Raw genomic sequence first — 12,521 nt, forward strand, 5'->3', positions numbered from 1 at the left:
CATAAAAGAGTATGGGAGATATCAGTGCATCAAATAACTTCATCATTTATTTTATATTTTCTTTGAAGTGGTTTCCCATCTCTTTTCGTAATTTTTCGAGTGCTTTAAGTGCACCTTTCTTCAGCTCTTGCCTAGCGAGATTAAAGTTTCTAAAAGGACTCACTATGAGTCCAAGATATTTGTAGGATTCAACGTTTTCCAGTTCATCAGCGCCGTATCTGAACAAGTAGTTGTTTAAAGACTTACCACAGTTATTAAAAATCATAATTTTTGTCTTGTCTAAATTTACACTTAAATCGGCATTTTCACAGAAATATTCCAGCTTATTAACGATTATTTGAAGGCTTTTTGCTGATCTAGAGAAGATCACTAGATCGTCTGCATATAAGAGACAATTTATATAATTTATCACTTAGCATAATGTCAGTTGAACTCGCCGTATTTAGGAATTTTGGTAGATCACTTAGATAGAAATTAAAAAGAGTAGGTGACAACATACAACCTTGCTTTACCCCGGCATGACAAGTAAAGGATTCGGTTAATTTGTTATCAGTTTTAACTGCCGATTTATCCTTTGAGTACATGGACATTAAAACGTCTAGGAAACGTCCTTAGACACCTTCTTTTCCCAGAGTTGTCGAATAGTTTTTGTCGGGGTATACAGTCGAAGGCTTTTCTAAAGTCGACGAAACATGAAAAGAGTAAATTTCGGTGCTTCTGTGGCTTAGATTTCACGTACTTGTCAATAAGCGTTTTTAATGTGAAGATGTCATCAACTGTCCCGTGAATTTTTCTGAAACCACCTTGTCCAGCTTTCAAAATTCCTTTTCGAACCATGTAGTCGTACAGTCGATTGTTGAGAACTGATTTAAAGAGCTTGCCTAGCGCAGAAAGCAAAGTGATACCTCGTAAACCATGTAAATAGCATGTGGCCCCCAATGCCATGTAAATAGCACGTGACCCCCCTTCTTTATTCAATATTTACGTGATGACCCCCCCGCCCCACCTCATATCTCCTCTTCTATGCTATAAAAAGTGTCATTAAAATACATGTAACAGTACTCTATTACGACTGAAGACTTAGTTGGTAAATAAAAGTACTAATCATAAGATGATTAGTTACTTTGCATAACAATGGAACTAACCTACTCTATTACAAAATCAGTGAAAAAACATAGAAAAAGTGATATTTTCTTTTCTTTTCTTTTTTGTTTTTTTTACAAATGTAATAACCATGCAAAATATGATTCTTTTCAAATGATTTTCCCGCAGTTGTGAAAGGACTATAAGTCAACCAAATTTATTTTCAAACAGATTTTAAATACTGTTTTCGGGCTATTTTTAAAAATTGATACCCGCAGTCACGGACTTGAAAAACAAAATGCAATAGACATGCAGATACAGTCTGCCAAAAGAAATATAAGAACTCGTCGTCTCGACACGGCCCATTCTACAGAGGCACTATTCATATAGATAAGCCATCTCGACAGAAGTGTTTCGTCGTCAATCCAAAAAAAATTGATGAGAATTCTCAATTCTGGACACACACGATTTCTAATCATGCGCGTACTTAAGTGTTATTGTCAGAGAAAACCGGGCAATAGCAAAAGATCGAGGTCGGCCGTTTACCATCATGTTTTCACAGTATGAAAGCTATCTGAAAAGATGAACAACCGTGACATTTGGAGAAGTAGCCGTTTGATTTTCTCCGAGATATCACTATTTCGAGATTTTGGGACCTCCGGAGACCTAAAAAAGCACAAATTTTGGCCAAATTTGGGTGAAGTTAAAACATACTTGGCCAAACTCCCAAAAGTTCTTGTATTTTATCCATAACATCTATCGCTTCGTTAGTCGACTGGAATATGTTAAACTTCCTTTGCTTAAATACTCTATTTTTTACCTGGTGCTAAAAATCGCTCCTGAATCGTTAATAAGCGTCACCCAAATTTCAGTCATTTTCAGTTGACTGTTTTACCGAGATGCGGCAGTTTATTTCAAAAGTAAAATCATTTCTAGATGGCTTATTGTGCTGTTATCAAAATCCAGTTTGTTTAAAATTGGTATCTAGCAGCAAATTGGACAAAATGGCATGCGAAGGTACAATAATAAGCGTCGAGTATTAATATTTCCCGCCAAATTTTATAGCGCCACGTTTCGTTTTACTGTGATTGTGGCTCGTAGATATCTTAAAGTATACTTTCATGACTTCACTAAAAAGATAATTGAAAACTTTTATATCACTAATGACAAGGATAAACATTGTAAATCTCCGTTTTGATAACAATCTCCTGAATAAACAACTAAAAATGTCAAAAGCACGAAGCCCATTTTTCCCGCGAAAGTTTTAATTTATTAAGCACGCAATAGAGTAAAGCCAGACTTAATTCTCAGTTTTCAGACTGTCGCCAGAAAACAAACTTGAATCAAACAATGCCATCAAAATGAAGACTTATCCTTATTAAGTTACTTCATATGGACACTTTGTTTACATTTGTTGTGTTCGTTAGACTTGAGCCGACCGTTAATCAAATCCGGTTCATTTACTGAACGGGAGCCCCATACGCAGGAATTTTTAGGAGGATCACGTTTTACTTATCCTCTTTGTGGGCAGGAGTGAAACGTGATCGCCTAAAAACGTAGAAGTAGACATTTGAGGTAAACTGCATCCAAACCCCTTATTGCAAGTTTCAGTCGAATTTCCTTATTGTTTGTTTTGGTCATTACTACAATGTTACGACTCTGGCATTGGCAGGACCTAATTTACTGAAATGGGCGTTTTAGCTTGCTCTCTGCCCTTGGGAATAGATTTTTTAAAAACTATCAAATCGATATTAAGCTTGGTTTAAAACATTCAAATAGCGTTATCTTCTGATTACGTCACGCTATGAATGGAAATAGCGTTATCTTCTGATTACGTCACGCTATGAATGTCACGCAACTGTGAAATGTAGTTCCAAAAGAATGGAACGCACTTGGAGAGCTCCTGGCTCCCCGCCCACCACACTTTCAACAAGCATGCATGAACTGAAGCATGTTTAGGTTTCATTGAAAACATGTGCATGTTTTCACATATGCTTCCAGTGGCTCGATGAATGATTTCTTCCTTGCTGGTGACCCGGCAACTGTTAGCTGTAGGCTCTGGCATATCTCTCTTAGTTCAGCTATTTTCAGCGTGTTAAACTTGTTGGCTCTTGAAAGCTCGCATATGTTTTTGCTCCTGACTTGAACAGGATGGCGAGGAACATTCGTGTCAAGGAGAACGGCAATGCGTAAAGTGTCAAGAGCAATTTCAGACTCTACCGCTTCTAGGTCTTCTTCTGCAATTTCTTCGTTGGCATCTTCTAACGGGCTTTCTTCCACCTGCTTTTGTCTTTGTACTGCTGATAGCCGCGAGAAAAAGCTGGTTATTTGTTGCGCTGTTCTCCACTCCTCGGGAGTAAACAAAGAATGCCCATTTTCGTCCTTTGCGAACTTCATTTCACGGGAAACCTGTACTGGATCAGCCTTTAATCCACTTCTTGCTCCTGCGTCAGACTTTTGCACTAAATAGGCCTTTACGCGATCTGTCATTCTTACTGGCTTTTTGGTAGTTTTTAGGGCCCATCCTTTTGGTCTGATGTTTGTGGTTGAAGAGGAGGGTCTGTTGTGATCTGTGGAGCTTGTTCCTTGTTCATAGGAAGGCGCGTTCACACCAGTTATCTTCTCGGCCCACTTCTTTCTAATGGAATCATACAAGGACTCAGATTCTAACTTTCGAACATGCTTTCCTGAATCCATGTGGGCCTCAGCCTCTTTCTCTGTCTTAAAAGTGAGGACGCATCCAGTCTCACTGCACGAGAAAATTTCAGTGTTAGGCCTGGTGTTTTCTGAAACAGTTCCCCGCTGTTTCATTCTGGGACCAAACGGCTGTATCACTTTCAGGCCAGTGTCTCCTTGTTTCTCGACAATTAAATCGCTATACGAAAGCAAGCGACCCGGTCCAACATTGTATGCTTTCCAAGCACGGATTCCATTTTCCTCAAACTGGAAGTTGTTAAGAAAGGATATACCGGATATTTTGTTATCGATTCCAGTCTACTTGGAGGCATCAACTTCTACAACAGCTGCTCTGCAAACCTTCAAGCCACTATGTGATTCCAATGCCTGTTTCATGTCCTCGGCCGTTATAACATTGTGCTTCTCGTTCACCCATCTTCTAATGTGTGCTTTCATGAGTGCAGTTTTCCTGTCACAGATATCTTTCCCAGCCTGGGGATCTGAATAGTCGTAGCGCAACGGCTTTATACCTGTCCTTTCCCCAATGTATGGGAGACTTACGATAAGTGGCCCATTATGGTAACAACCAGCGTTGTCAGACCTCAAGAAAGCTTTGTTGATTAAAGGATACTCTTGCTTGATAGTATGAAGTAAATGCTCTATGACTGACATTACTGCAAAGCTGTTTTGATTGCAATTGTTGAGGAGATGCACAAAGCACTCGACTTCATACCTTTCTTCATTATGCAAGTGCGTTATGACTGCACTAACATGCCAGCTCCTGCCACGCTTTCCGAAAAACTCAGACATTTGTTCTCGGTAACGTTGGGGCAGATATTTCATAGCCCAATCTATAACAATCAAGCATGTTTCGTCATCAAGCTGGCTTAGGGCGTCCTGCTTAGCTTCCTCCTGAGTAACAACGAGCCAAATGCGCCTTCCATGCTTGAACTGCCCGAGTGGACTCCCTGCTCTCAAACTTCATCCTGGCTTTGTGGTCTTCGCTAATGTTTGCCTCTTCCAGTTTGTTTGTGATTTCTTCTAACATATGGTCGAGCGATTCGCACCTCTCACATCCAATGTCGTGAGAGTGCTGACAATCCCCGCTGAATTCGAGATTGGTAGGATCACTTAGAGAATACACAATACAGTGGTCGCTGCTTTTCTCGTCTCTTCCCACGTGTGTCTTAAAATCAGTCTTTAGATATCTCTTTGCTTCTTTCATCGTCTGTACCATTTCTTGGACCCAATACTCGTCGGCACCGTTCTCCCTTAACGTGTCAGTCATTGATAGTAGACTGTCGAAGGCTTCAGATCCCTCAGCGGTGATATTATCCAGCCCCTGAAGAGACTTCTGCATAGATGCTGAGCAAATTTCAAGCATTCTGAACAAGGAACGCTCACTAGCAGGTTCAAATTCTTGCTGTTTGCAATAACTGGTGTACTGCTCGATAATTCGGGAGGGGATCAATGTTCGTATCACAGCCGGGATGATGATACGTTCACCTGAGTCTAACTTCAGAGATTTTGTGCCAAATGCAACATCTTGAAGCAGGTCTGGTCGTGAAATGTAATTTATAAAATGATCAACTTTCACGGGATCGATTCTTGTTCGAAAGATAGGCTCTTCGGGAACAAGTTGCCCCCTTCCTACTTCGTTGGCGTGCAGGCGGGCCTGGTCAATTCTCCATTTTGTTAACCCTGGAAGTAGTCTCTGCAATTCCGCTTTGGTTAAATCATTTGCAAAAAGAGATAAAATCTGACGTTTGGTTCGCCACGACTCTGCTTGATCATGTGCTTTAATCAAGATATCAATAAGCCCAGTACTTGTGTCGAATTTTTTACGTTTGCGCGAATGACTATCTTCACTTTCAATTATCGATTCATTTCGAATGGAATTCCAAAGTTCTTTTTCCTGTCCGGGACAAATGACTGACAGTGAGACAGTCACGGCTTCTCGAGCCTTGCGTTCATAGTACTTTTGTTGGGTAATGGAAATGTCCTCCCACGAGGCGTTTAATGTAGAAAGTATAGGACTAAATCGTCCACCGATCAGGTTTCCTAGAGCATCATTGAGTTTCTGTCGTCCCTCATTTTGGAGTTCCTTCTCATCGCACCATATACTAACCTCTTCCTCAGGTTCACTGTTCTGTGAGCAAATTGAGGATAGGAATTGGCTATCGTCAATCGTCCCCTCATCAAAGCCAGGAGGATCTGACACCTCGCATTGCATATTCACTTCTGCATCTTCTTCCTGCAATTGGATTTCATCAATCGTCCTGTCATCAAAGCCAGGAAGGTCCGGCTCCTCGCATCGCATTGATGTCGAATGAACACCATGATCCTATAAGTAAGCATGTATAACAAATGTTCATTTTTTTCTCGCTATATTTTTCTTCTCATTGTCTTTTCTCTACCCAGATTAGTTGTAAGGCTCTCTGGGTTTTCAATTCAAATTTGAAATGTTGCTTTTCAAGTTTAAAAACATTTTCTTCATGACTCTAATCGACACATTATCAATTGCTAATTCTCGGAGAATTAGCAATTTGTATTGGCTAGAGGCCAAATAAGCCTTCCCTAACACTTTGTAAATAAAGTGATGTGGTGATGATGGTGATGATGATGATGATAATGATGATGATAATGATGATGATAATGATGATGATGATGATGATGATGATGCAAAGTGGTCTTTGCCTGGCTGTTTTAGGGCCTGCTGCTTACTAGTGTAACTGCTACTAGGAAACGGCGATATGAAATTTTAAAGGTTAACCGTAGACCAAAAGACATCCAACATCAGCTGCAGAATACAACACATCCACTACCCATTGTGCAGACTTCTAAAGAATGCAAGGACTGCTGGGGAAGGAGCACTCCCCCAAAATTTTGAATAGGGGTGTGCCGCGAAGGTTCTTAAACAATAACAATAACGCTATCTAAGGACGTTCGCTCAAAATCTTCTAACATTGATTTTTCCTTAAACTTTCACCAGTTTGAGATTGTAGGTTGCTTATGTCAGAAATTTTAAACAATTGGGGTGACCAAATAAGATGTACTAAAGACCACCCTAAAAAATTGGTCGTCATTGCTGAATATGGACGTATGCTACGTTTGTCCTTAGTGCGAACGTCTAGTACCTTTTTAAAGCCAAAACCCGAAAATGGCACCGCATTCAAGGAATCTAAACAATGGCTAATGCACACGGCAAACACAAATACCCTAACTCGCGGCACATGCCTTTATTGCCCATATATTGGAGCAGCCACCCCCCCCCCCCCCCGGGCAGGGGCTTACGCATATTGCGCTTGGCTCTTAATCTCTAGACTACGAGCAGTCGGTCTTTGTTCTTGAACACTCATGCGCAATGGGAAGAGTTTAAAATTATGCAAGCCAGGGGATAAACGATGGAGAAATTGGGGCTTTTCAGAATAAAATTCTAGTCTGCAGTTCTTCGCCGATCGCTGCTTGATCCCCTACTCACATTCCAGTTTTTTCGCCCGCAAGAAAAAGAGACTGCTCCTCGTCTGTCTAGCAATTTTCTTGAGCAAAAAGAAATTCCTAAAACCTAGCAAAGTAAATTTTCCATCACATAGTATTATTCTCGCTTTGAGTTTTGGTGAGCTGTTTAGATCCAGGTAGCCTTACAGCATTTTCGTCGGCGGTGTTTTGGCCTTCGCATATATCTCTTTCACTTTAGGATGGGCTTGTGGTTAAATAGTACACAATAGCCTGTATTTCCATATGGCCCACTCTTCAACGATTTTTCACAGCGGAAGCACAGAAGTTGCCCAGCCCATCCCCCGCCTAAACAATAGCCGACCCCAAGTAATTATTTAAACATCCCGCTGACCTCTTCTGCGCCTTCGCCACTGTCAAACTGTTTTTTCTTGTGCTCTTTATAATGTTTGAGCCGTCAACTTGTGCAGATAGCTATCATGGAAAACATTGAAAACACATTTGATTAGAATCAGGATGTCACCAGACTAAACTTTGTTTGCTTAAATGCCTCTTGAACTAATTCAAAACCTCACTCCCCCAGACTTTTTTTCGGCACCCCTCCTACGCAAAAAGGCTGATAAATGAAACCGCCATTCCCTTGGCCATTTTTCCTTTTGTAAAAGCAGTTCGATTTTATTTCTCTGTTGTAACTTTTTTGCGTTAACTTCACGGTAATTGATTTTATTACCATTTCTAAGGCCATATTTCAGTATATAACAAATATACCTTTTGTTAATTTCTGTAAAACTGTAATACTAATTTATCCTGGGTTAATACTTTTTTATCCTGTTGAACAACTTGCTGTATTTTTTTTTTCATATCCTTTTTTCTGTCATGCCTCATATGTGAATAAATAAAAAGAGTGTCAGCTGTGGAGAAACTGTAATCTAATTATGCTTGCCCTTTGCGTACGTTCACTTTCGTTTTTACGAACCCTCGGATTTTCATCAAAAACACTTGTAAAAGAAAAAGAAACTGTCAATACTAATTTAGTTTACTTTTTGGTTGTCATGAAAAGGCTCTTCTGGCACAGATTACTACAACAGGTGTTGTGACAACTTAGAAGCAAAACGTTTGTTTGTACTTTCAATTAACTTTGCACGCAAAGTTTATGTTGTCAGTAAAATTAGAGTTCAAGGTAAGAAAAAATATTGTAGCGGGGCTAAAGTATGATTTTCCCCATTGGCTTGATGGCAATAAGGTGTCTTTATCACTTGGTACACGCGGTTTGGACACAATGAAACCACCCTTTTTGAGTAAAGCATCAGTCATGGGAAACTGCAATCTGTCGCAAATACTTGCTTACGGGCGTTCGTGTTCCACCCTTTTGATGCAAATCGTGGGAACTACTTTAAGCTAAAAAAGAAAATCTGTAAAAATGAATGCATTATACTAACCTGAGCCAATAGGAACCACAGCATTGAATAAAACAAAGATTTCCGCTGACATATCAGCGTTTACACGTCTAGGGAGTTTAAGTCCTCTCTTGGTACCTTCATGGTCTGGATAACAACATATTTCGACTTTACGACCCGGCCAGTTAGTCGTAAGATCCAGCCTATGCTTGGGACAGATTGTCATGGTCTGCATTTCGTCATTGCTAACAGCACCCAAAAGACCTGCACGGTTTAAAATTAACTCCGTTTCGCTGACCTCGGTGCTTCCTCTACCACGTTTTACGCTGATTTTCAGACTAAGAAGATGAAAGGTAATATCTCTTTTGCAGGCAAGTAACGGCAGAATAACCGTACCAACTCCACGCAAGCCACATGGCGATTCCTCCGATCTGAATGAACAATTCATGTTTTGATCTGTTTTCAACCTGTCGTGATGTCCGATCATTAAATTCGTGATAACTCTAGCGTTCTATGGAAACAGGGTGTCTCTATGAAGTAATTTAATTAGGATAATTCTGAATTTTCTTGGTATTATTTGATTTAAGTTTGTTTTCTGGCCAACGTCAAAAGCTCAGAACTGAGAATACAGTCCGGCTTTATTGTACTGTGTGACAAATAAATTAAAACTTTCGCGGGAAAAATGGGCTTCGTTTTTTGACGATTTCGCTTGCTTATTTAAAAGATTATTATCAATACGGTGATTTATAATGTTTTTCCTTGTAATTAGGGATACAAAAGTTTTCAATTATCTCTTCTGAAGTCGTAAAAATCTATTTTAAGACATTTACGAACCACAATCACAGTAAAACGAAACGTGGCGCTATAAAATTTGGCGGGAAATATTAATACTCGACGCTTATTATTGTACTTTCGCATGCCATTTTCTCCAATTTGCTGCTAGATACCAATTTTAAACAAACTGGATTTTGATAACAGCACAATAAGCCATCTAGAAATGATTTTACTTTTGAAATAAACTGCCACATCTCGGTAAAACAGTCAACTGAAAATGACTGAAATTTGGGCGACGCTCATCAACGATTCAGGAGCGATTTTTAGCACCAGGTAAAAAATAGAGTATTTAAGCAAAGGAAGTTTAACATATTCCAGTCGACTAACGATGCGATAGGTGTTATGGAAAAAATATAAGAACTATTGGGAGTTTGGCCAAGTATGTTTTAACTTCACCCAAAGTTAGCCAAAATTTGTGCTTTTTTAGGTCGCCGGAGGTCCCAAAATCGAAATAGTGATATCTCGAAGAAAATCGAACGGCTACTTCTCCAAATGCTATGGTTGTTAATCTTTTCAGATAGCTTTCATACTGTGAAAACATGAAGGTAAACGGCCGACCTCGATCTTTTGCTATTGCCCGGTTTTTTCTGACAATAACACTTAATAAGTAACCAGTAAGCATAAGCGCCACAAAATTATTAAGCCTAAATCCGCTAACAAACCAAGATATTGAGCTGCCATACAGTTGGGAGCTAATGTATCTTCCAACAAAAACGAACAATCAGCCTTAAACTTCATCAGTCAAATAAAGTATCGAAATATGCATGCATTTCGAGCACATCGACCGGTTTGATAACGCGCGTTGTGTCACAGTGTGTGACAGTCTAAAGATCTATCGATCCCCAATCATTATTCATCGAATCTCTCTGTGTATATCTCTACACAGCCAGATTTTAAATCGATCATTGATTAGTTACTAAGTTTTGAAACTTCCAAAATTCGCATCAACCATAACGTAACATTACCATGCAGTGTAATCTAAATAGTAATCTAATCGATTTTGACACAGAACCGCAGTTACGGTGAACAAAGGTAGAATAAGCCCTGAACAAAATTATATAAATAAACGCTCACCTCCCGTGTTGCATGAAGAACCAAACGCTCAAGAAATTCCCCCGCATCGTTATCTTTAATACGTTTATAAATCATGCTGGATGAATAAAATTTGCTCGACTTAGCACGCGCCCGGGCAAGTAATTCATGGCAGTCTCCATATAGACTCCCTAATATATTAGTGCAATATTGGATGTATACCCCTATATATCCTGTGTACCCATGTTTACCCATGTAGTACTGTTTACCCTGTATACCCCTATATATCCTGTGTACCCACGTTTACCCTAGTAATACTGTATACCCTGTATACCCCTATATATCTTGTGTACCCATGTTTACCCTACTAATACTGTATACTCTGTAAAACCCTATTTAGTATATACTAAAACAGTGGATAGTGTTGTTCGCGCGCTCTGATTGGCTTCTCAATCAGTGAATATCCTGCACTATTCACTGATTCACCTCCAGTTCCTCCAAGCGAGCGACGCCAAACTCGCGTTAGTTGCGAGCAAAATGCCTTCCCGGTTTGCTGCCGTAAATAAACAAAGAAATTTCCCAACTAATCAAGCAAGCTGTTTCCGAAATACACGAAGAAGGTGACGAAGTTCGGATTGGAAGTTTTAACAGGTAAAGCTTTGTCTTTTTGACACGAATTTATCGATAAAACCGGAGAAAAAGTTTTTTGTTTACAAATGCAAATTAAGTTTAAGTCTTGCGTTACTTTATTTAGTTGAGTTGTTCATAAATAAGCTTAAAACTAAATTTAATAATCCTTTTTTATACAATTATTTTAAATACAAAAAGAATTAACAACTCCTTTTGAAGAAATTTCCCCGCAAGAGCTAAACAAATGCCTTCAAAAGTTTTACTTGTCGGCAAGAAAAAGCGACGGCTCGGTCATTTCGCGCCAAAATTGTAATCGTTGGCAACAGTATTTGAGTTAAAAATCATCACTTTTGTGTTCAATTATCTCACTGTTTTAGTATATACTAAAACATTTATTCACCTCAGTGTCGGTGGCAAGTGGTGGATATTTATCTCACTGCTTCGCAGTTCGGTAAAATATCCACGACTAGCCACCTCCACTTCGGTGAATAATTGTTATATATCTTGTGTACCCATGTTTACCCTACTGATACTGTATACCCCTATATATCCTGGGTACCCATGTTTACCCTAGTAATACTGTATACCCTGTATACCCTTGTATATCCTGTGTACCCATGTTTACCCTAGTAATACTGTATACCCTGTGTACCCCTATATATCCTGTGTACCCATGTTTACCCTAGTAATACTGTATACCCTGTATACCCCTATAAATCTTGTGTACCCATGTTTACCCTAGTAATACTGTACACCCTGTATACCCCTACATATCATGTGTACCCATGTTTACCCTACTACTACTGTATACCCTGTATACCCCTATATATCTTGTGTACCCATGTCTACCCTAGTAATACTGTATACCTTGTATACCCTTGTATATCCTGTGTACCCATGTTTACCCTAGTAATACTGTATACCTTGTATACCCCTATATATCTTGTGTACCCATATTTACCCTACTAATACTGTATAGCCTGTATACCCAATATATCCTGTGTACCCATGTTTACCCTAGTAATAGTGTTTACCCTGTATACCCCAATATATCCTGTGTACCCATGATTACGCTAGTAATACTGTATACCCTGTATACCCCTATATATCTTGTGTACCCATGTTTACTCTACTAATACTGTATACCCTGTATACCCCTATATATCCTGTTTACCCGTGTTTACCCTAGCAATACTGTATACCTTGTATACCCTTGTATATCCTGTGTACCCATGTTTACCCTAGTAATACTGTATACCCTGTATACCCCTATATATCATGTGTACCCATATTTACCCTACTAATACTGTATACCCTGTATACCCCTATATATCCTGTGTACCCATGTTTACCCTAGTAATACTGTATACCCTGTATACCTCTATATATCCTGTGTACCCATGTTTACCCTAG

General features: G+C 39.4%; 1 pseudogene; it reads right to left on the reverse strand.

The window, feature by feature from the left end:
• Window positions 1–3,045: 3,045 nt before the first annotated feature.
• On the reverse strand, window positions 3,046–9,630 carry LOC140941949 (uncharacterized; annotated as a pseudogene).
• Between the last annotated feature and the right edge of the window lie 2,891 nt (window positions 9,631–12,521).

This window comes from Porites lutea, chromosome 6, assembly GCF_958299795.1.
Source record: "Porites lutea chromosome 6, jaPorLute2.1, whole genome shotgun sequence".
Classification (NCBI taxonomy): domain Eukaryota; kingdom Metazoa; phylum Cnidaria; class Anthozoa; order Scleractinia; family Poritidae; genus Porites; species Porites lutea.